At 46.0% G+C, this 23,119-nt stretch overlaps 1 protein-coding gene and 1 long non-coding RNA gene across 2 annotated transcripts in view; one reads left to right on the plus strand and one right to left on the minus strand.

The window, feature by feature from the left end:
* Positions 1–23,119, minus strand: part of LOC111266594 (ribosomal protein S6 kinase alpha-5) — a 90,714-nt gene that overhangs the window by 62,145 nt on the left and 5,450 nt on the right. The gene's annotated exons all lie outside the window — the stretch shown is intronic.
* LOC111266596 (uncharacterized) lies at positions 970–6,387 on the plus strand. Its single transcript, XR_002684173.2, has 2 exons — positions 970–1,586; positions 4,667–6,387. It is a non-coding gene; the product is annotated as an uncharacterized LOC111266596 (long non-coding RNA).

Genomic DNA, 23,119 nt, shown 5'->3' on the forward strand with positions numbered 1-23,119 from the left:
GTGGCCTGCGGCGAGGTCATCACCATTGAGGAGGACAATTTAGGGTACAGCCTAAATTATAAAGCATACATCCGGATATTGTCGCTGCCCTTGTCCTTTTATTGAAGAAGACAAGCAGCGTTCCCTCAAAGGAACGCACCTCTGCCCCTTGCGGACCAAAAGACTTCGCGGTCATTGACCATCGTACAGTCTTTTTATAATATTTTGTTACAGGCAACAGATCGCGCGGAACGATAGGAGGGGGCTTTAATATCCAAGAAAGTAAAACAAACCACCAGCAACTACGTCAACAGAATTGGTATCAGTATTTATCGTTCCTCTAATTTACGCAGCATGTCACACAAGCTACGCTACCCATACTGCATAGAGTGCTGATTTCGTCCATATTTACACGCGACTAGGTTTCAACATTACACGGTCGACAGGATTTGCCGTCAGCTAGAGCATACATTTGAGATCGTCAGCGGTTTCTGTTTTCCCGTTTTTCTTCTCTCTTGTTATCGCTAGTTATTGCTTACTGAAGTGACCGAACTCATAATGACGACGATGATTAGACAGATTAATCAGTGCCAAACTAACTAGCTCAATGAAGCCTATTCCTCTACTCTTCGAGAGGACTCAATCAACAACAAGATGGGTAATATCAGCATTAGCTATTAGTCATTCATCAGTAGACTGATACAACGTCGGGCATAACCTACGTGACAAATACCTCGGTATAAATCTAGATGTGTATACCATGCGCATTGAACAGGGCATCGAAGTAGTAAACGATGCCGTGGCACCGCCCATTTACTAATCATTATTTTGTTGGAAAATATTACCAGTACGCACCATTACAATGTATCTGTACAATTTTCCGTCTGCGTCAGTTTTCGATAAATTACTAAAATGTTTGTTCGTCGGTATTTTTATAAGTGTTTTTATATTTGTGTGTGTGTGTGTGTGGGCGCGTGTGCCTAATTTCTCTATAAGCTAGGCTCATCTTCGATCATACTGGTACTACTGCACTACGACGCCAAACGATCCATTCTGCTAGGCGATAGATAATGTCTCCAGTCAACAAAAAATTGTTGCTGTTCAACGGGTTGTCTGCGTGGTGCCGTATCTATGCGCTGCCTGTATCGGCAGTTATCTATCGTGCGCTAAATGAAAATGGCCGTTTGTTGTACAGAAGTGCCCAGCGGTCTGTGGGATTAACAACATAGAAAGTGTGAAAGAGTAAGTTTCTTTTTCATTTGCCACACGTACGTTACTTTACCGTCGTTATTACAGTATAGTTACCGTCCAGCAAGATATTCGATCAACAGAATCTACTGGGCAATACTACTGCGCACAAACAGTTTAGCATCAACCGATATAAAGCTCTGGACCGGGCAGAGGGTCCCAGTGCGTCGCACAGATGCACTACCATATTGTCAAGTCACCAACGAAACTCCTGCAGTAGTAAGTGATGTATCTGTAGGCGTGATGGCGACTGCTGCTGCTGTTTCGCCTCCGATTGCCCTACAACGAGCGACTCTGCTAATCACGAAAGCCCGTTACTCAAGGCCCACATCGTATAACTAAAATAGCGTCGATGAAAGGTTAGAACTTTAGAGTTAGTTTCTGGCCATGTGTAATACAATCGACATCATCTAACACCCCCTAAACACCTTCAGTATCGTAGAATAGCACTAATCTGTTAGTAGAATACAAGTATTCAAGCGGTACTTCAGCGCTACGCTATAACCCACCAGCCCAAGTCACAGAAACCTGTTTCGGAGGCAAGGAACAAGGAAGAAAAGACGGAATGCTTTCATTTTCTTGCGATAATGACTCTGACAATGACGACGACGACGACGACGATCACAATGCACATGCTACACACAGACTGAGATTAACACTGTCAACTCTTTGGGCCGTCGTTTGACCCTGCTGGCGAAAATAAAGATGGGTAGAACATTGTGGGGTTGACCAACGCGCTAGCGCACTGCTGTCGTGGTTAGGATAGCGACAGGGTCGAGGAAAACGAGAGAAAGAGAGCTGCTCTCGCCCCCTGGTTAGATAGTATTAACAGTGCATAGCTGGCAGGCCGATATTCTCGTTGGTGCAGTGGGGCCTCCCACCCACGTGACCGTGAGCGGAGTGGTGACCTCAAGAGCACTATCTGACTGAGAAACAACAGGAAAAAGTGGACATGGACAACAAGCGCCAGTGGCCCAAGGGAGACATGCGAACCGGGGCGGAGCCCGTTGGGTAATTTTAACCGTCTTTTTTACGTCGGCAAAAAGAAGCAAAGCTCTCGAAGAAATATAGCTCTAGCTACAATACTAGACACTAGAACATCATAATGGCAGCAAAAGCAGACGTAGCCATAGGCGTAGCATGTTTGTTCGTGTACAGCAAAGTTTTCCAGCCTCGTTCCGGCCTCGTTCGTTGGTCTCGTTGATGGAAATATTGACCATAGATAGAGCAGTTGACCTCATCAGACTCTCGCTTAGTCGGAACGGAGAAGAGTTTCCCAGAGGAGTATCAAGCTGGCCGAGTGTAGTTAGATCATACAGACATTTTGGCTCGTTTTTTGAAGGGCTGACAACTAACCAGTCTCATACTACATACACGGATATGGGAATATATGCATCATACGGATTTTGGACAGAAGGGCAAGTACACTTAGGCCTCAGGCGGTAAAACGCTTCCTAAGTGATTGTCGTTGTAAGAGTGACTGAGTCGTAAGAAATGATCCGCAACCTTTCCTCCCGACACGCCCGTGCCTAGTGGCTGGCCTAATACGGGTTAATACTAACAAAGTCTTTGACCGTTCAGCTATTAGCAGTGTTCAAAGGCATTCACTTACACGCATAACCTGCTAAGCAAACACACACAGCGTATTGGATGTCTTGAGGCTACAGCTGTATGCGAAATAATATATTATGTGATAGCACTTTTTTGTGGCTGTTGCATAACATCCGGACGTCTAAACAGTTAAGGTACACTTTAGGATATGTTTATCTAGGCCTGTTTACCCCGCACACCCTAGTCTTAACCCAGTAGCGGTAATCGGCTTCAACGTATCCATAGATATAGTTGTTTTTTAAACTGCTCATTTAGCTAATTTAATATTATCACAGTTAACGTAACTTATGTGTTTTACTAATGCAATAAAGAATAGTTTTCTCTTTAGTAGCAGCATAAATTTATAAAACTCCAATGCGCCACATTTGGCCGTCTTGACTTTTTTTTTTCTAGCTGCTGTATTTAGCGGTTCTAAAACGCAATGTAGCCTAGTAACAAGTTACCTGCCGCAGATCAAAATCAGAGCAGAGCGATAGAGCACTATAATGGTGTTATTATTACATTATCTAGTTCAAATATAGCACGGACTTAGGCACCCTGCTGAGTAATGTCTAGCGGCGTGTTTTCGTATTGGGGGCACATCTGTAACCTGTGGAATTTGAAGGAAAAAGAGGGGCTTCGTGTATTCGCCGAAGCAACAGTACCTACTTCAGTCGTAGCCAAGCTGCAATAATCGCAGTAGAAACACTAATTTCAAAATAGGTAAATTGCTACATGTATAATATATAATGCACTGTTTTGCCCAACGATAACGCCATATTCCAGTTAGTTCTCTCGGACCACGTTCGTTCTGTTCGACAGCGCAGTGCATGTATAAAGGTATAGATAATTCGATGACGAACAGATACGTAACCCGCATTGACTATTCAGATCATTTTTTCCTCTGTGTTTTGAATCGACGCGCGCTCTTCTTAGCTGTGCGGAGCCATGATTAGACTTTGTAGCTCGGTAGAACATCCTGTTCATTCAATAACATTGACCCTCTCTAATCAGAAGCTGTCAATGCTGTGTTGACCATATTAAATGTTGAAACTAATACGGATCTAACACTCCACTGGAGCACCTATCACGTATTCTCTTGAATATTACATATAGCATATGCTGCACATTGCACACAGTCCACCGGTTATCATCGAAAATTATATAAATGATGATTAGCTATTAATACTATTACGTTCTTGTTCTCCCTTCGCATAGGTGACAGTTTGCACTTTTTCCCCAAAGCATTAACAAGCGGTAGACGATCATACAATGATGATAAAGGCAAACATCGCCCCCTTGCTTGCCCCTCATTTGTTCTTCCTTTTCTTCTGGTGACAACGGCTCTAGTTGCTGTTGGTTTTCTACGAATATCTTGCAATGCTTGGATTGCATATAGGGACGCGTTTAGAGGGCTGCAGCTACTGCCGTCACGGCTGATGCTACCCCATGATTTTCGAAAACGTTAAAGAGCAGCGTGACCGCATCAGAACGCAACAGCCATTGCGGTTTCGTGTTCTTCCAAACACAGCGGTGTACAAACGGTGCTTCGGCCAATGGCTGTGCTGGCGTGGCGACGTTACGTAAGAAATATCCGTACACACGAGCGAGGCTGGTATATGATCGATGGCGAGATAGCCACAGCATCTATACAAGAACGCAGCTAGTAGGCATTCCTGACTGACTAATTGACTGACTGCCCGTCCCAGTGGTAAGGCCGATACGGGATAACGGATAGGTATATAGGTAGCTATATATTGCTGCTTCATTTTGATCTGCGCTTTTCGGCTAGATTACCCTGGTCCACAGGTTGTATCAATGACTCTGCTGGTTTGATTATTTTATTTAGGTGCTTCATTGCTTGGTCACTTCTCGCCGTATTACGATGGCTTGCGCCAGCCGCTTGTTCTGCGTATAAGCCCATCTGCTCGCAGCTGGCTATGGACTGTGTTGAATGGGGATCTGCCACAAGAGCCATACGATGTCTGCCCTGAAAGCCTCCATTTTCTTTCCTTTTTGCCCGCTGTCGCCAAATGTTGTCAGCCAGAAGAGGGGATGAATATCGTAGGAGACCGTGAGGCAAGGAAAAAGCTGTGAATTTTTAAACTACAAAAAATTGATATTAAAAAAAAATGGCCTCTCAGTACCTGACACATTTGGCTTTCGCTCGCTGGACAAGCATCTGGAAAATTCTACAACTGAAAGAAAGAAAGAAAGAAAGGTGCGGGGGAGAGAAAAGTATAAGACGCCTGCGTCTGCATGTGGTAATTTTTAGCTTGGAGCCTTTCTTTACGAATAATATCTCGTAAATGGTGACGCACATCGTCGTTGTGCGCCATAATGTTCTAGTGCCTGCTTGTCTTCGATACTTCCATATGGTGGTCTAGTTATAGATATGGACGGATTCCTATGGCACAATTTGTGTGTACCATAGACCGAAGTTCCAGGCAAGCAGAGCCGTAGAGGCTTACCACAGGAAAGTATCGCAAGAACAGACATGTTACACAATAAACTTGATGTCGGCTTTTATTGTCTGATATTTTAATTTGGTTCGCTTACGTCGACGTGTCGAGACGCTGGTTAAAATGCAAATCGTTACATCGAACGATACCGACACAAGAACTTGCTGAACCACTATTGTGAACTAGCAGAGTAACTTACTTGAAAAAAGAAGAATGAAAAAAAGATCAATTAGTGATAAAGTACCTAGAATTGAAGATCGATGAAAATACTAGCCCAACAGCCATATGTACAGGATATCTTCCGTAATTGACAATTACAACAAAGCTGTACATATAAATTAAAATTAGCCAGAGCTAAATTGATCGTTTTATTCTATCGTCGTATATTTAGATAATTACCGTATTAGTCAGTGGTGGACCGTGCACGATCCCGATATGAGTAAATATATTCCTAAACATTATCTTTAAGTCAGCCCCGGTTTAGTATTTTTTGACGATGACTTGCTAACGGATAGCAATATATATATATATATATATCGTATATTTATGCATACATCTACGAAGGATTAAAGAAATTTGCACCAACTAAAGGGATTGACACACGTTTTGCACTTTTTTTATGTTCACTTTGTTATATTTCGTCTTTTTTTTATCCTTTGAATGCCAACTAGACGGTAGCCGCTTTATAACATAATACAATAGAACATCGAAAATAGAAAAAGCGAACGCGAACAGATCTTTTGACTCTTTTTTGTTGGACCCAGTCGGCGGTATTAGTGAAGAATCGAAACCCGAATAGAAAACGGGCAAAAAAGAATTAACAATTCGTTGTGTCGCTACCTGCCCTCGTTGCGCAAGCTCGGCGGATCGTATTAGAACCGAACGGCGGCAGCAGTACTAGGCCCGGGAAAGCCTGATTCCGGACAAATTCCTCACGCTCGGCTGTTGCTGCAGTCGCGTTCCCCCTTTCCGATATCGTCCTCGGTGTTAGTTTAATATCCACGAAAACCATGATGCGACGACCACTAGAACTATTTGTGTTTCTAATACAATTACTTTGCAATAAAAGCATAACTACGCCAATGTGGCTGTTGTCAAACACCGTTAATCCGCTACTGTTTCTTCATTATCCTTATCAGTGCCTTTTTCCTCTTTCGGTGCTATTTTTCTCCCCTGCCATGGTCCGATCTTTTTCATAGGCGCGCGTACCGTTTCCATTGCATTCTTTCGTTATTCGACGCTTCGAAAACTGTAGCAGATCCTACCCTTTCTAATAAGCCTCAGCAGTAGCATGGACGACCCGTTAACGGCAATATTAACATCAGTGAAGACTGTGGGTTTGATTTTTACGTAGAGACGTTTAGCTGTACGTCGTCGTCCTCGTCACCGTTGTTGTTGTTGTTGTTCAGCATCGTCTCTTTCGTCGTCGTTACCGTCATAGCGTCTCGACGAGTCGGTGGAGAGCTTGAACAGAAATCTGCTCCCGTCGCTGCTCCCGGCTGTTCGGCTACTCTGACCCACTTGGCGCTCCAGTGACCCACTAAAGCGGTGGCGCAACGCAAGACCGAGCGCAGCAGACTGGTCGATGTTCTTTTGCCCGACAGAGCCGCTGCCACAACTATGGCGCGCAGCTCGCTCATTCGCTGACAGTCCAACGCCATACACGCAACCATATGTAGCTCAAGCAAAGCTAACAAACAGCAGGGCTACGTGATCGCTATAGCGCTGTGAACCTTGCAAGCACACGCACAGAGACGCACACACATAGAGACACGCACGTAGATAGATACATACTATGATGATAGCACGCAGCAGCCGGTAAGAGGGGAACGACGTCCAGTCAAAACCATTGCAATTAAACGCAATCACAGGCGAGTCAGCTCGCTACTACCGCCGTTGTGACTATGTGCACGTCGTCATCATCTTCAGAAAGTGTAAAGAAACATTTATGACGCTATTGAGAAGATAGCCTGCCCTCAAGCTGCCCACGACCACTGAACTGAACAGAACTGAAAGGAACGCGCTTGGCGGAACCGAGAAGCAGACTGAACTGAACGAAACTGGGCTGCCCCTCTTCGGCTGCTGGGGCGGGAACGCTCAAAAACTACCGTAGGAATAACGGTGCGTGCAGGGCGGTCCAACAGTTTACCAAAGATTCAATTGTGTTTTCCGGATGTCTAGACAGCCCGTTTGTTGTATATGTTATATACATAAGTTTGCCGTCGTAGCAACGAATAACGTCGAGTGTCGCCGCCAACACTGTCGCTAGTAGAAATCCTAAAACTGCTTTTCAATCAGTGCCAATTGCCGGGAAAGCGTTGTTTTTTGCGTATTTGTTTTTGGGCCCAGAAAGAAAAAGCTCTTTTCGTGTCCTATTGGTAAGCGAACAGCGCTACTGATACAAAAATGTCTGAGACTGTCCTAAAGCGATCTGTCGTCTTTAATGTTTGACTTATTGCGTCTACGTTTCTATTCGTGTATGTGACTTTTTTGATGTCGCTGTTCAATGGCACCGAACACTGTTGCTGAAAGAAGTTTTGTTCCGTTTGGCAGCCCCCAGCTACCAACACTAGCTAGGCCAGCGCATGCTTACTGTCGCACATACTACAGCTCTTTCTGCCTCGCCATTTTGTCTGCCACCATTAATGGCATGGCATACTGTGGCAAGTGGCTTAGTAGATGCATGTGGCCTGGGAGCATCCGGCAGCGTAGCAAAGAAAGCAGCGTCGGCATAGGGCATCTACAGATATCAAGGAGGGCGGACAACGTCATGAAACGGAATGAGACAGGAAAACGCGAACTGCAGGATATAAACAGCAGGTGTCTTTGCCACCAACATCACCTGCGGTAGCTTTACCTGGACAAGGGCCAAACTAGAAAAACTTCGGTTTTTCAGAATTTAACTGAATCTATACGTATCACGATGAATTGTACAGGGGACCTCTAGTAAGAGTGCCCATCGATTCTCGCTCCCCTCACTCCGAAATTGATTTACCATATTTTAAACTGCTGCATAAACCTGTGAAGATGCGTAACGTCTACAGAGAAAAAATGAAATCTGTTTTACGTCGTAGTCTGTACAGTTGTCTCCAACAGGCTATACATGAAACAGCGTGTGCTTGAGTTCTATGATAGCTTTAAGGAACATGGGGAACAAGATACACTACGACTGCCTAATTCCTGTGCGCAAACGCGGAAGTGGCATCAACAACCTATTTAAGCGTCTCGTTGGACCGATTGCTCAGCATTGCTTGTCTCAATGCCCAGTGGCATTTGTCGTTGCCCACTCACCCGTATGGCGTTCTGTGTGAACTGTTTATAAAAAGCGGGCAATTGGTAAAATTAGCTTGTCTATTTTTTTTTGTTCTGTTTCCATCTAAGGCATATCAACAATGCTCATGATGCACCATGATGAAAACAAATGCGGTAACAATTACTCTTTCCACGTCATTGATGCGGCTAGTCAATCTGTCTTCCTCATGTAAAAAACCAATCTTCCACCTATGCATGACATCAGACGTCCATCGGCCTTGGTTTATCAGCTGGTGTACTGACAATGAAGTACTGCACGGTCAAACACGTACGCTAAATTCATACGTCATATTAGGAAAAAGAATTACTCGAGCTAGCCAACCAAACAATGAATGGACGAGGGAACTTATCACAAACGAAGCTATCGTCAACCCAGTAACGTTCTCCATCTGTAACTTCATTGTAGTTCTGTTTTTGAAGCTGTCGCCATTCGCTCTAAGGTGTGTCTCATACGAACACCGCACAAAAGAGCCTTATAACCGTTCACCTCATTGTTCCGATGCCACACTTCAAATCGCTTCTACTCGATTGCTTCTGGCTCTACCGGCAACAGCTGCGCCGGAGTCAACTGCGGTTCGAATTGTCAGATCTACAAGCGTTATTGCGAGTGGCCTCGGCACGAAGATCCGTTAGTTCGCTTGCCTGTCATTCACGGCTAGTGGTTTGTGTTTTGTGTGCGTGCTATCAGCGTGTCGGTGCGTGATGCCGCTCGCAGCTTTCCTGTGTCTTGAGATTTGCAGAAAACTAGACGTAGTCGTACTGATAATACATCTATCCTAGCAAAAATAGTACTTGCTATAGCTGTTGATAACAGCAGCGGCGGCACGAACAGCAGTAGCCTACAATGCAGCTGCTGTTGCCGCTACCGTCATCGGGCATTACGTTTCTCGCAAGAGCTGCTATATTCTAGTAAGTAGCTAAAGGTAAGAACGGCCTTGGCCCCATCTAGCAGAACTGCTACATTATAGGCGGCGGTGACGACAACTACGACGAGTAAGGCTTGGCGCTACAGAACCCCTAAGGAAGCTACATCTTTGACTACAATCGCTATGAGAAGGAGCGCCAGGCAGATATTGTCAAAGTTGTTGCTACTATAGTAATAGGGCTAGCATGGTACTGCAGAAGAAGCAGCGTCGCGCAGTCTGAGGCCTTGCATCGTAGCCAAGTGAACGCGATGTGGCTGCTCCTGCTATTAGCTAGCAAACGTAATGTCTTGGGGTGCCTTTCTTGCTGTACGTCCGTTTGTCGTTTTTTCTGTGTGCAGGCCACATCTGTCTGTTCATTTAATATCATATAACACCGCACAGTTCAACCCTATCAATCGAAGCGGCGGTTATATCGGTTGACTGTTGTCGCTACTGCTATCGCTATTGCTCCGACGATGCCGTTTGGCTGATTCAATCGCGCGGTCGCTGCTCGCAATTGCTTCTGCTGGTGAATTATCCGAGGTAGGCGAGGCTATATAGCAGACAGACTCTTCGTCTCCCGATATAGCATTTGTGTGAGAGCGAGCCGACGAACTAGCACACATCAGTTGCTTGGCAATTATAATTCAAAGCGAATACTTCTGATGCGGCCTGCAGCTGAAACGTCCATCATTGCTACGCCTGACGACGAAGCTGTCATCGCGGCGATGCTGAGGCGTCTATGTGTGTTGGTCGGTCGGTCTATCGGCCGGCGGTCTGTGTGACGGGAAGTCCTTCAGGGTCATGGTTGGGACCGGAACAAGGCCTCCAGCTCATGGCTACTAACGCCACCATCACCGTTACCAGCGCCACTGGTGTGCGGCGGTCCACTGACGCAACCAGGTCCTTCAGGGCCCCGCCACGGACATCATAAGCCCCATCATTACTGCCACCGCAGCCAGCGTCATCTACTCACGCCAGTGTCAGCAGTTGTCATTGAGCGACGATGCTGCTGCTGCTGCTGCCTCCATGGGAAAGCGCACACATCAGAAACACAGGAGACGCAATGTTGTCGCCGGTTCTAACGCGCCAACTTCTTATGACCAAGCACACCTAGACAAGGACAAACACACAGACCTAAGCACAGAGCATACGTGTTTGCTACAAGCACATTTTAAGAACAGATCTATTAGCCATTTGCCAGCCAGTTTGAAAGGACGACGCTGTATATTGTTTATCATTTTCAGGAAAGCACCGGACAGAGCATAAAGTTTGGCCTGAGTTATTATATGCAGACAATAATGAAAAACAAATTGATAATAACTGAACTCTTTAGACACAAGGATTTCCTTTCCTCGTAGGGAACAGGCCACAACACGAGCTGAGTTAGCAACAAAATAATAGGTATAAAATATATAAATAGATTTTAAATACAGGTAAACTACAGGTAAATCAGACAAAATGTATGATTGATGGAGACACCATTGTTTATATTTTGAGGTGGTGAGATGTGATGAACTGGAGTTGGCAGCGACAATTGTTCTAGTTTCTGTTTTATCTAGATTGATAGGATTTTTTTTGCTGTCATGGTGGTATCTAAATGTGAACTTTTTAGCCAAATAGAGATTCAATTCAGGTACAGCTCAGATGTTCGAGGTCTATTACGGATTAACCAGCAAAAGTACCAGTTGGTTAATTTCGTTCACTTTTGCTATGAAAGCCTTACCGATGCCACGTAAAATCCTTACCAATTAGCTAGAAGTTTTATTGCTCAGCAAACCTTTATTGATTTCAATGGGAAAACTTTCTCGGCGTCAAGAGGAAGACCCGTAAATCTAGTTAGTTTTAGTATAAAGGTCTAACGTGTACTCGTTTGTATACGAGAAAAATAACGGATTCATGGATGTATGCGTTTCAACAAGAAATTAAGATATTCGTTGACGTACGCCCTAGCAGTAGTCCGTTTCCCCTTATCTTGCCAGCCCCCCTGTATCCTCCTTCCGGCTAGGCAGCACAGCTTTCTCCACATGGCTTCACAAGCAAATGGTGCTTGTTCTGTCTCTCCCCTTGAAGTCCACCCTCTCCGGCCAATGGTCTACTTTTTTTTCCTGGAAACGACGATTACGTTGCCCGTAACGTCGCGCGAGAAAGGGAAAGGGCTCGAAGTGGCTCTATGGGGAAGCCCAGCTGCTTCAGATGACGGAGTTCCACAAAGAGCATGAAAAAGCGACACTGCTTACACAGCGACAGTGCGCTCGTCCTCCTTCCCAAGAAAACTGCAGATATTCTGCCGCGTAATTCAGGGAATGGCCCTGGATCATTCCATTTGTATATCCTGAGACGTTTATTCTTTCGTCTATCCCTCTGTCTATCTTATGGTCGACATGGGCAAAAGGTAATGATTGAAAGGCAAGATGTTCAACGAAACAGCTCGTGACGTTTCCCTGACGTCTCCATAGGCCCTCTGAATTATACTGGCCAGCGGTTGAAAAGTCGTACAAAAGAACAATGCTGTCGTCCGACGGATGCCTATTTTGTCGGTAAGCTGAGTTGCGCGGATGACGACAACGTCAGATGACGTCAACCTCTGTTATACCGCCGAGATCAAAGAATGGCAGAGTAGATCCTATTCATTCAATGCGCTGATTGCTGCTCGGGGGTTTCAGAAACTTCGATAATAATCATTATATGTAGGAACCAATAGCAAAAGCAAAGCCAGTGTGACAATTGCCAGTAGTATCAAGTTGAGAGGTGGCGACAGCGGCGGCGGGGCAGGCAACGTGGGTTCTCCTGTTGCTATCGAGAGTGTAAACAAAACGAGTTAGACGTCATCCAGACGAGGAGAAGGTAACGGTGGCGAGCGCGTCGTCGACTGTCCTCTCCCTTCATGCAACAGAGAATACTTCCGGGGAAGCCCAGCGCTTGCCGCGCCAGGCAGCAGGGCACTGTCGGGTCCGTTCGGTGGGGCGCTGTCGTAGCACGCCTTATAGCAGCCGCTGCTTCTGCCGATGTTTCCTTGGGTCCCCGTTTGTTTCTTCATCCACCTAATTATCAGTATCACAATCGCCTAGCCAAATACATGCACATACGTCAGAGGGGAAAACAAAACGTGCGCACGACTCCTTACGACCGCAGCATGCTATACATCATAACGATAAGGACAACGTTAGAGTGAGGTATGCTGCAGTCACGCCATAGGTTACACTGTATTCATCATACAGCAGCGATAGGTAGCTTCAGTAGTGGCAAGGTTGTACGCTGGTTACGGTGGAACCGAAAATTCGTGTGCTCTACGCCTAAATCGATCAACGGTTGTTATCGCAAGACAGAGCAATATAGGGAACGGAAAGAGAGGAAGCGGAGACCTCATTTCTTCGTCAGCGACGAGCGAGTGACTCGTCTACCGACCAACGAATCCTAACAGCCCGGGCCGCTCTTTGCATTCGTACCACTGTCGAGTATTGCCGCATGGTCAGCACAAGCAGAGATGTGGACAAACGGAACACACGATCCGAAGCACAGCGTTATCGGCAGGAGCTCTTGGAAAAGGATTTGTTCCAAGCCGCTGTCTTGCGCAGTAGGCTGAACAGACGATGAGTCAGTTCGAGCGCATCGTATACTTTTGCAGCGAATTAATAATTCTGTATGTCCTTGTTGTCCTAAGACTCGCATGGCTTCTCTTAGTAGTGTTGAGGTGCCTTGTTCAAGTTAGCGATGTCAAGTACATCTATAGCTAACGCAAGCGCCCCTCATCGTAGCAGCTACACAGAGAAACATCCCAGAAATAGGTGTCTAAAGCGCGTTCATTATATATTTGGGGCTGATTTAAACGAACTAAGGCATATTTTAATTGAGAATCATTTGTCTCATTGTTGACAAATAATTTTCGGTTGATCTCAGAGCCGGATTTTACTCATAGAGGCCTATATCGTCATTGAAAGCTGAGCAAAATCGTTTATCTCCAATGCTGAGGGGGAAAAAAGTGCAGTACCAGTCAGTTTGCTATCGTTGCCTTCTCTCCACTTTTTTTTTTTATATCTATAAAGATGTTGCAATATAGTTAACTATACGGCAATCATTACCAGCTAACAAAGTTCAATCGCTGATTATGCGCTGCGTGCGCACAAAGCGTCGAAAAGACTTGTGCAAGCAGCCCTAGAGGGCATTTCTTAGCATGTTTTCGAGGTTAAACTTACAGCTTCTGCGCGTGCGCAGCAATTGAACGAGACACTGGCTCCACAGTGCAACTAACCGGTAGTAACCAGTCCATGGCTTACGCAAAAAGTTCATAATGTTGCATGATCGGAGGTGCCGGCGCAGCAGAAGTACTTCTGCTGTATGGCTATATATACATATAGTATACGCTCGTTCACAATACCCGTACAGGATTCTAGAAGATTGTGACGTTATTATGTGTGTTCATGCTAAGCAGTAGTCATGGGGTGACTCTGATGAGAAAACAACACGGCTATTACAGCCGACCCCGGCCCCCACTGCCCGCTACCGGTCTCAGGCAACTAGTAGCAGTGACTGGGGGCGAATCTGTTTGGAGTTCTGCGAAGAAAGCAACAAACAAGTTCTCCGAAAGCTACCACATCGGACCTGTATATGTAATTACGTAAAATAATGAAGGAACAGTTTTTCTTTACTTAGCAGCACGGACATTTTGCTTGTATGAGCATCTACAAGTCATTCAAGCAGTGCCACTCTGTCCTCTATTTGAGTTGCGTCTAAGCATATTTGTTTGCATGTGTATGTAAAGGGGGTATGTATGGTTTGCTCAAATAACAAACCAGCTGAAGTCGTGTCGGATGCCAAACGGACGCGTATGATAACACGGCTATCGTATATGTGTGTTAGTGTTACAATGCATTAGGTGTGCCCACAATGACCTTCGGCCAAGTTTGCCCCCTTCTCCCTATTTGTCGGAAAATGCGGTTTATGCTCGCAGGCTCCCTCAGCTGTTCTCCCTTCCTTTCATTCGGACGCTGTTCAACCGAAGGCCGTGGGTGAGGTCAGCAACGCCGGCAACTACTGACTGGTAGTAGAAGCCTGCTGCCGCCACCCTAACTGCTGTTTCCTCCTCCTGGGGGTAGGCCTGGCACGAGTGAGCGGGCAAATGATAGAGGAAGCGAGAAAACGTGCAAGCAAACCAGGAAATCTATTATTCTGTAGGCCTTTTGCGCGCTTGATCTGTTGGGATGTTTCCTAGTACAACGTGTTATCTGGCCTCTCGTCTCAGGATTGCACGATCCTGACCAGCAGCAGCCGTGGCAGGATAGATGCAGACCCTGGCCTACGGTCTCGTAGCCTTAACTCGACTAGAGGAAACAGGCAGGCGGGCGCTCGGCATCGCTCTCCGCCGATTGTCAGCGGCTTTAACCGAAAGTAGGTCATCGCGCTGCCCGTGCCTCACTCTCTCCCTATCGTGAGGTTCAAGGCGCAGGTTTGTTTTCGATGAACACTGCTACGAAACGAGTGGAGAAAGGTTCGAGACGCGCCAAGAGCCCTTCGTACACCAACGCCATGTCGAAGAGAGCGGTGTGGCAGAATTTATAACAAACGTGGAACAGCCACAACAATTACTACAACGCCGACACACTACGCTCCGATCGCAGTTGGTATATATTTCTATGAGACGCGGGGCGGTGCAGATGTACAGCGAAAATTGCAACAAAGCTGCGTTCAGCTTGTGCTTTGCAGCCCTAGCTTGCTTTGTCGATGGCGAGATGCCGAAATGGTGACCCTGACAAGCTCGCAATGGCCCGGACGACCGACCAATGGACAGCCGATCAGGCAAAGCGGGACCGGGCGGGGGGCTCTTCTTCGCCATTTTGACTAGTTTGCCGTCACTGAGCCCCGACGGCGACGGTTGAACGATGCTGTGGTGACGGCCTTGACACGTGGCTGGGTCTAATGAAGACGAACAAAGAGCGAAGATGCCGTAGGAGACGGACGATGTGAGGGAAGAATCAAAAGAAGCGCGAAACAGTTCGCTTGTCATCAAATGAGTAGCAGGCACAGACAATGAAGCACTCGGCTGCGTCTGCTTCTTGCTGTTGTTCAGAAAAAGAATAGCAACACCCACGATTATAAACATGGACCACTAATAAAAGCTAGACCTCAAAGACTAAGCTGGACCAACAAAAGCAGGCGGCTTATCGAGTAAGCAGGGGTCGCGGACGGAGGTAGCTCGGAATTCGTTTGTTCGGACTAGTATGGAAGGCTACCTAAGAAGCCTTCCGAGGCGCAGACCTTCTCACGCAGTCGAAATCACTGTAGGGGGCGTTGTGCGTGCTTGGCGGTCGAGTAAAAGGGGAACGTCTTACGTTCCTGCCCCCTGAGGCGAAAGGAGGGATGATCTAAATAATATTTGCTTGCCATAGCGCTGAGGCGCTTGAAGGTACGCGATATTCTGGATAGAGAAGGCGTCTGCAGTGTGTTTTACTAGTATATGTGGAATTTTCACAACTGTTCGTTAACAGGCGGTGGTTAGAATTTGCCTATGGATAGCCTCTTGCACACGGTGTTTCGTCAAGTTGTTCTAAGGAAGACAACGTTATGCTGCCTTTTTGATCTGCTATTGACCTTGACTGATTATGAGTCCGCTGGGAACGAGTACCTTCTTATTAGCCCAACAATGCGAGGTCCGTTGATGGAAGTCAGCACAGATATAACAAATTTATCGCACTGCCCCCCACCCCCCTAAAAATGACTAGGCATTTGTTAGAGGGTTATTCAAAGTCAGACGGGTCCACCAAATGGTTCGACTGGTCCTGGTCGACAAGCATTTCTGGTACGGCCCTTGTTCGTTGTTTTATCACAATCGAGTGTCATCATCAGCAACAATTACTTCATTTTCATTGTAAAGGGACAATTTGCGTCGACGAACAATAGGAGCAGATCATTTTTTAACCTCTGTCCAGTCCCTACCTCCCCCTTGAGATTGTGTGCATTTGAATGGGACGATGATTGTTCAGAAAACGCGGTGTTTACGTTTTGGTGGCGTAGCAGCTTTGATAACAACGAAAGTCGAAGCCACTGCTTCGATGACGTAATTGAGTCATAATCGATGCAGTAAGCGGCAAAGGACAAGGTCACCCATATACTACACGTTGTTTTCGAGTGCAACAGAATCGTGATCAACAAGAAAATCTACCGCTGTCCGCCATTAAAAGCCCGCCATTTTCTTGTTGCTAGGGGCCTTTGCGCCTCCCTTGCTCGCCGCTAGTGTACGTAAATATATATCTCGTTACTAGAGACGTGGGGATAACGGAAAGTGACCCGACCAGATATGCTGATGATTATTACAATTGTGACTAGGTTACCGCGGCAATTTTTCTGCCTATCTCGCAAAAGAGTATCGCGTTAGCGAATGAATACTGATCGTATGTCATGAGATCATTCCACGTGTACCGCGGGACTCAAGATCGATTGATCGATCAAGTAAGTCCCGATCTGGCTACAGACGCAGTCTGGTCTCACGGCTTCACTCGCTTTGTCATTCGACCTGACCGTTTGGTTTGTCTGATACAAGCAGACGATGCTGTCGATGGTAACGACGGCGACGGAGGCAATTTCTGCATTGGCGTAAGCTGTTAGCTGAGGGTATGTCGTGAATTCTAACGAACCAGGGATCAGATGCCCAGGCAAAGATTGTCAAAGCAAGAGAAAAAAAAGGGGGTTAAAAAATAGTTAAATCGGCGTCGACTATTCTACTTGCGTGGAAGTTTCCAGGCAGCCAGAGAAACTCAAGGAACTCTATAGGTCAACGAACGAGCACAACAAACTCAAGACGGCCGCTGACCAGCTATAGTAATCCTCGTAACAGTCGCTGCTTCACGTGGATTTATCTGTGATCCGGTCTTGCCTTTTCCAATTAACACGTTAGGCGAATAGTTAGTTACAGTTACCACGCGGATTGAACCACAGAATAGAGTAGTTAACAAAGATGGCGACTGCAGCTGCAGTCGCGTCTGTTGTCGTAGTAGTCGGGTAAGTTTCTTGAATATAAAAAGAGAAAAAATATGGATTGAGTCAGGATACTTCGGCACGTTTTTTTCTGGACGCGTTATTGCGCAGATTCCGGAGCTTACCAGAGAACAAACAATAACAAACGACGAGACACTGCTGAGTTTAAAACGTATTTTATGTATAACTGTCCCTCTCGTATATCGACAAGAAAACGGTAGAAGCAGAAATGTCTTACTTTTTCCACCTCTCTTTCTATATATATATATATATATATATATATATATATATGTATATTCGATAAATGGCAATAAAAAGTTTTTGACTAGTGGTGTGACAATGGATTTATCAGCAATTTCTAGCTTGGTTTGTTCATCATTATTTTAAAGAATAGAGAAATAACGCAAAAAAGTATCGTTATTGGGCTCATCTAATGCCATAATGTACAAATATACAAAGGAATAGCACGATAATATAGAGGGGCCCCAACCTTGTGTTTCGTTTAAGGACCGTCACCGCTAGAATCGGGCCTGAAGTATAAGGAAGTTTAGCGCTATGCGAAAAAACATTGCTATTACGGTGCTTTTCCGGCGAGACCGACCCAAGCAAACGAATCCAGCGAGAGCTAAACAAAAGGAAATGTGTTTGTAATGGTAGCCTCGGGAATGGTTCGGCATTGGCAACATATTAGTGTGCAGCTATGGCCGTCAGCCACCCAGCCCCGACCCGATGGGTCGAACACGAACGTCGCAGTTCGTCGTTTCGTTCGTTGACATAGCTTAAAGCCAGATTTAGAAAGGAATCGGGCAAGCAACGAGGTATGGGAGATAGAGGAGAAAATGAATTACTACCAGATACAGCTACAGAAGCAACAGCCTTAGCAAAACCATCGTCAAGAGCCCTTTATTCAGCAGCTGTATCAGCTTGTAGTGACAATGACGACTACGGTGCCACAGGAATGGAAAATGGGGAGACTGGGAAGGGAGAAAAGGGGGCGATCTTTCGCTTGAAATCCTGGACACAGTGATACGGCGGGCCGATAGAAGCTTTGTCGCTTCGTCCCCACTGCACCATCTCCTTGACACTCCACCTTACTCAGCTGGTTTACGCACTGCTGCGGTCGTCGTCGCGGCCGCCGCTGTTGCCGTAGCTGGCGGACACTTCTCGCAGTGAACGCGACCGTTCTACTGTCGTTGTAAGTACACAGCTCTCATGTTAATTCTTTGGCTGGAACTACCGCTGTTATGACTGCCGTTGCTACCGTTAGCAACACGTGGACATCACGGCGACAATCAGTTCTGTGACAGGTAGTAGTGGCAACGGCAATAGTAAAGTAGCTGTCAAGGCAAGCCTCTAGAACGTGTGCGCGCACGCTAGCTATGCACGGAATCGTGCAGCGCTAACCTTGTTCGCCCATTTATTTGCTCATGCGGTGGCTGACGCTCACCAGTAACAGACACGAACAGCTAGCAATATGCCACACATACACACACGTAAGCGGAACGATGCTTACTTGTCTCCGCACCTCGTCGCTCACTTCAACGCACCGTCCATCGGTAGTGCGCGCACCTAGCCGATGTATTGCCGACTAACTGATTTTTACCTAACGCGCTGTAGCAAGCAGTGCGCCACTGTGAGAACTGTGAGCGAATGAATGGGTTACGTACAGCAAGAGCCGCGTCAACCAGACTTCGAATAGCTTTAGCAAAGGCAACAGCTCCAGTGGTAAAGGCATGACAACTAACATAGCGCAAGTACACCATCAACAATATCAACTCTGCTAGTGCCGCCAGGTCTAGTCTGTGCTTAGAAATAACCAGAAAGTGTCAATCGGTCTAGAGAAAGGCGGTCTGCGGGGCAAACGGCCCCTTCTCGAAGCACTTGAAGATCGTAATGACGAATGACGACTGCTAACCTATATTTTCACGTTTATTGTAAGATTACCTTTTCACAGCACAACATATGGCGTATGCACAGCTTCTGCTGTTGCAGGGTCGCCGCCGTATGGTAGGGCGGGGCAGTGCTTTGTGGGGCAATAGGGAATACCTAATTCGGTAGAATGAAGCCACCTTCTGCAGAGTGCGCGATAGCACATGGCATCACTACGTAAAGCACTAGCACACAGCGTTGGCGACTACAGAAAATTAAATTGTGGAAGAATACAAGTATTACAGTTGCGCTAAAGGCCGAACGATCGAGAAACGTCACTCGTCTGGGACATATCTATGGTTAAACCTAGAGACGGTGGACTAGAAAAAAATAAGTGGGGTTTACAGCAGTGGGCAAAAAAATTATGTGAATTATGCGTGTCTAGTTTCATTGAGTCATCGAGATTCAGTAAGTTCTATGTCACGATAGCCAGGGCAGCTGCGTTTTGGCCTGCGAAGACCTTTGTTTGTGCTGACACAGACTCGTCGATGCCAGATGGTATTCTAGAACGGGCATGATTATTAGTTCGATACCGCTATAATGCGAGAGGGTCGCAAAACACGATATCCGGGTAATAAGGCCAATGGTAAATATCTTTTTGCCAGCAGCGATCCCATCCGTCAGTATTGATACACAGTGTTTTCATGGCATATTTGTAGAGCTTTTTCCAACTAACTAATTTATCACACCACTAACGATCGTACTACTTTAATTATATATGTCGTAATAAAATTTAACGATTTTATCAACGGCATATAGTGCGTAAGCATCACATGCTGCTCGATCCGTCCTAGTACTTCCCGCAGGCTGACACGTTTGCGAGCACGTCGATACCCTCAAATAGCTCCTGTCTACGTATAAGTTAATAAGCAGCGTTGGGAAAGCACGCCTTGTTGTTTCTACGGTACATTGCCGATCCAACGAGTATAATATGATAGCGTACATTCGCGCGTATAAATTTGAAATAGAAGGGCAACGAAGGAATTGTGAAGATGCTTTTGACGCCGTTTACCGTGTATCTATAGTTATTTATTGGCGTGCTTGCTATCAATCGCTCGTGTCGATTGGAACATGGCTAGACGTTATACCGGCGATTTACTCAGAATAGCCAATTAATTACGAACCGTGCACAATTGCTCATTTTGTCTTACACACCACAGATGTCCTATTCGTTTCAGAGCCCTGAACGATATTGTTTACTTACATCGGCGATAAGTTCAGTGGCAAAAAGTGACCTAGCGTTGACTTGGAAGAGATTGTTTGAAAGATTCAAAATTCGCTATGAAGCCTTGTCCGTTATGACCAAAAGACCTTACTTCGTCTTTTCTACCATCATAGTCTCAGAAATACTAATTGAGAGTTATGTATACGTGGTCATGAAAAAAATCAGCCTGCAAAAGGCAAGCTTAAAGATTGAACAGTCGTTAAAATGGCACACCAGATAGAAGTAAAGCCAATCAGATTCAGCTAGTTATGTCTCTGTCGGTAGACACTCACCATGTATACGTATATATATATATCTGTCTACAGCGTAGTAGTTCTCAACGCTGCTACTTTTTGTTAGAACCATGTGTATGTCTACAATTCTACAAAGATATGTGTGTGTGACGCTATGTGCCAAAAATCAGGTCTCTGGATTTAGGCGTGCGAATTAACTAATAAAAGTTGACAAAAAAAAATATAGTATAATACGAAAGTCGTGACGGGATATCGACAGCAAGTGCATAGCGTTGCGAGAAAATAGTAACGGAATTGGTTTGGAATAGCAATGGAAAAAGCGGAGTTTCGTAGCACACATGGTCCGCAGAGAAGAACTTACACCGATAGAAGGCCGAACTTTAATAACAGCAGCTTTTGATGGTTTATAGGGGTAGTTTGGGGAGTACGGCGGGGTTCGCGAAATTTTTTGTGCTTGAATGGCTGTATAGCGCTGTTAGTGTTGAAGATTAGGTTCACTTGCTCAATGTTAATATCGATGCTATAATGATTACCCCCCGTTCGATAGTTCGAAGGAGTCCATGCGACACACAATCGACGCCGCGTTTCCCCCTCTGCTTTGCACGTTCCCCTGGTGATTCTTATGCGGCATGAGATACATGTGCATATAACATAAGAAAATTAAAACATTTTCACCAGTAAAATCGCCATTTTTACGCCTCGGTTTATGCTGCCTGTTACTTCATGGCAAACTAGATTTTATTGCTTGTAATGTTATATTACTACCGGTAATTTACAACAGTTTATGTTTACTTACTTAATTTAGCACAACATTTCGTAAAGTATGTACGGGAGATACGATGACGAGCCGAAATGTAGCGTTATCTTTGCGTTGATCACGCGCCGTGTCACTCTGTCAATGTAATAGTTAGAAATCGGTGGCTGGTAATTAATAGGAAACCCCTAACGTAACGAAGCACACTTATTAGCATTCGGTACGTCGGACTAGCTGATCTGCATATAGTCTGATCAGAAATGAATCTGGGGCGAAGATGAACAGAACAAAGAGGTTAACGCCAGAAAAAAGAGAATCATCTGAGATCTAACAGTTAGTTAGACAGGTAACGCTTAATGGTGGCGCTTGTGGCAGACTTAAATGCCAGGTATTGAACGCTGCTAACATTAAATCATGATCAACAGTCAGAGCGACAGGGTAGTAGCGTTAGCTTCCGCACAGTTTCTCCTATCCAATTTATTTAGCTCAAATATTGCTTGACGGTGAATACCTAGAGCCTGTCAAGAAGGTATTATAGCGAACCATTGCAACTGCTCAGGCGTAAGACGCCGTTTGTCCCGACGGTCGCATCAGAAGATGCCAGCCGTACGCAGCGGCTTTCGTCTACAGAGGCAGGTTTACCTAGGTATAGCTGTTTATACAGAGAAGCAGGAAACGCCGAGTGTTGGGCAAAATAATTTGCACATGCACGTATGTCTGCAAACATGCTCTGGTCACGGGTATTTCAATCTAAAATGGCACTACATACCACCAGAATGATTTCAAAGTTTAGCGGCGAAAGGACATTGGAGTACACTTATTTTATGAATGATCACGAGTGTCGCAAGCGAGGAGCGTGCCGACGATAAAGCTGCCGCCACGCCTTAGCTAGCTCCAATTCTCTAAGAGTCTTTGAAACTCTATTTTGTTATTAATAATGAAATATAATACTTGCTGTCTAGCGTGGTGCCGTATCGTATGTGCTACGGTATATACAATTTAGACTTGCAGCTTCCCGACTAATTCACGCTCCGCCATACGTATCGCTTGCACGTGAGCCACGTTGGCGGTGACTTTGGCTGCGATTAACCGCGCGCGTAGCACGATCGCGCCGCCCTCTAGTAGCAGCTTTTGCGGTACTCGCTAGCTTGCGGTGAGGTCCGCGGGCGGTCGGGCTGGCAACGCGTGGCGGCGGCTAGTGGCGGCAGCGGAGTGAAGGTGGGGTGAAGCGAGGTTCGAGGGCTTCGCTTTGTCCTGGCGTGTGTCTCCGTCGCTGATTTAGCTTCGCTTGCGCTTCGGCTCCTGCTGCCTGCACCACTGACGGGAATGACGGTGCCTGCGCAGTTGCCAGCTGTCCCGTGGCTGTTGTTGAACGACCGTCTATAGGATGTCAGCATCACCACGTTATAGCTCTGTCGTTGACTACCGACTAAATGTCAATGGAATACGCTCCGCGCAGCTGGATAGCTAAGCTACGCTGAACTGTAAGCAGAGTAAAGGGGGAAGTCAAG

This window comes from Varroa jacobsoni, unplaced genomic scaffold, assembly GCF_002532875.2.
Source record: "Varroa jacobsoni isolate VJ856 unplaced genomic scaffold, vjacob_1.0 scaffold_1101, whole genome shotgun sequence".
Lineage (NCBI taxonomy): Eukaryota > Metazoa > Arthropoda > Arachnida > Mesostigmata > Varroidae > Varroa > Varroa jacobsoni.